This window comes from Chaetura pelagica, unplaced genomic scaffold (genome assembly GCF_000747805.2).
Source record: "Chaetura pelagica isolate M959 unplaced genomic scaffold, ChaPel_1.0 scaffold611, whole genome shotgun sequence".
Taxonomy (NCBI): domain Eukaryota; kingdom Metazoa; phylum Chordata; class Aves; order Apodiformes; family Apodidae; genus Chaetura; species Chaetura pelagica.
Window position 1 is genome coordinate 402620 of NW_009951968.1, and position 2275 is coordinate 404894.

Consider the following 2275-nt stretch of genomic DNA (forward strand, 5'->3'; position numbering starts at 1 on the left):
CCCCCCCCTGCAGGCTGGTGGCCAGGGGAGGGGGGCTCGGTGGGGCTGGTGGGCAGCCCAGCAGGGAGAGGGGGAGCTAGAAGGGAGCAGAGGGCAAACAGCAGCTTTCCTTCGTGCTGCTTCTGGGGGCACAGTGTGTGTGTGTGTGGGAGGGGGGGGGGTGATCAACACAGAGAACAGGCTGAAGAAAACAGGTTTTCACTGCTTCGTTGCCTGGCTGAGGTGTTTCCCAAGGAATGAGATGTGCCCAAGTTGAAGCTGTTTCCTTCTGCTGACGTGGCATGTTCCCAGCCTGTGCCTTTTTCCCTGCAGCACAGGATCAATCACAGCTCTGTGTCCTAGGCTTTTGTGGAGTTGCAGACTCAGTGCAACTCAGAACAGGTCACCACTGTCACCATGAAGAAGTTGGCAGTAGCCACGACTGAGAGCCCAGAGGGGTCAGGGTATGAGCATGGGCAGTTCCTCTTGGGCTGGCAGGGATGGAGGCTTTTAGGCAGCAGCATTTCTAGCGTGGAGATATGTCAGAAATGTTGCTGAATGCTGTTTTCCAAGGATATTGGTATTCACTTAAGAGCTGGCTTGAAATGGGGCTCTGTCAGCAGGACAGAAAGAGCATTTTCCTCCTCCTTTCATCTCAATCTGATCTGGTAGGTCTCTTAGCTCAGATATTAGCCAAGAAATACATCAGAGCACACCATTTCTCTCCAGAGACAAGGTCCTAGCTTGGCTTCATTGAATGGTTTTCTGATGTCTTTCTTCAAAGTCTTTCATTTTTAAATGGCACAGAACAATTAGCATTTGGCAGATGAACACCTGAACAGTCCTGAGATTCTCTTTCCTTCTCATTCTTACTGCCCATTTCATGCCACATCATTCTGACCTCTGTTTTACAGGGAATGATCTGGAATAATCTGCTGTTCTGGCTAATAGGGAGGGTGGGAAGGAGCAGCAGGATCAGGTGTGAACACCAGAAACCTTGGCCCTTTCCTATCTCTGCTAAAGGGCAGCTCCAGGTAATTTCCCTGACCCTCATACCCTACCAGACACTTCTCTCCTGGTCTGGGTCACCCCTGACCTGGCCTGTGGAAATTGAGGAGCTCTGGGCAGGGGTGTGGGGCTGGGAGCTGGCTCTGCTATTACTGCTGCCCAAAGAGCTGCTTCCATTACTTTAACATTCATGGTCCTGAGCTTTGAACAGGAGAGTACAACCTTGGGGGCTCAGGGTCACAGCTGCCCTGCCAGAACTTTGATGCATTTAAAGAAACAGAGGGTTTTATAGAGCCCAAGGCTGAGCAAAACACTTCAGCCCTCTGCTTGTCCCCCTCTCCCCAGTCAAAAAACACAATGTGGGCTCTTCATAGCAGGCTCAGGGAGAAAAGCCAGTGTATTTCTTTGTCTTCCTGGTGTGTGTGGCACCAGGCTCTGCCAGACCACGAGACAAAGGCTGGTGGTCATTGAACTGGAGAAAAAAAGGAATGAAAGGAGAGGAATTTGGGTGGGAGGTGGGAGAAGCTGCTCCTGCCTCCACAGGGCTGGGCTCACAGTCCCAGCTCACAGAGAGCAGGTTCTCTTACTCTGTGCCATGGTCACTGTCTTTTTTTCTGAACCCACATGCACAGCAGCCAGAGATGAGCTAGCTGAGGTTTTCCTGGGAAGCCTGGAATGGTGCCTGGATGGGGTCTAGAAGCAGAAACACCAGGATGCATCTGGGAATTGGGCTGGTGCTTGTTGAAGTTGTTGGAGGGAGATGGAGGGTCCAGTTTAGTGATGGGCACACAGGGAGTCCAAGGGGTTACATCTGCCCCAGGAGGGACCTGCTGGGCCCTGCACCATCTTTGCCAGCCCTGGGCAAATGTCATCTCTGCCCGAGGATGAGGAGTGACTGGGCAGGCTCCATGGGATGAGCAGTGGGTCCCTTTTGCCCCCACAGAGCAGGCTCACAAGGTGAAGATGGTGCCTCCCTTTCAGGAATAGGCAAAGGTAGCTTCATGTTCACCTTTGTCTCATGAATCCTGGGCTCTGGCTACCTGCTGTTTCCCCCAGTCCCTTTTTCCCCCCCTGTCCTCCCAGCACAACCATGCACTAGGGTTGCAGAGGAGCAGCTCTGGACCTTGCTGCTGGCCCACCAGGTGCTGTCATCTTGGCAGGTGTTGTGACCCCTTCAGAAAACTAAATAGTGCTGCTGCCACTGCAACAAGTTCTCTGGAGCTGAAAGCACTGCAGTGCTCTCACCTTGTCTGAAACATCACAGAATCACAGGATCATAGAATCCCAG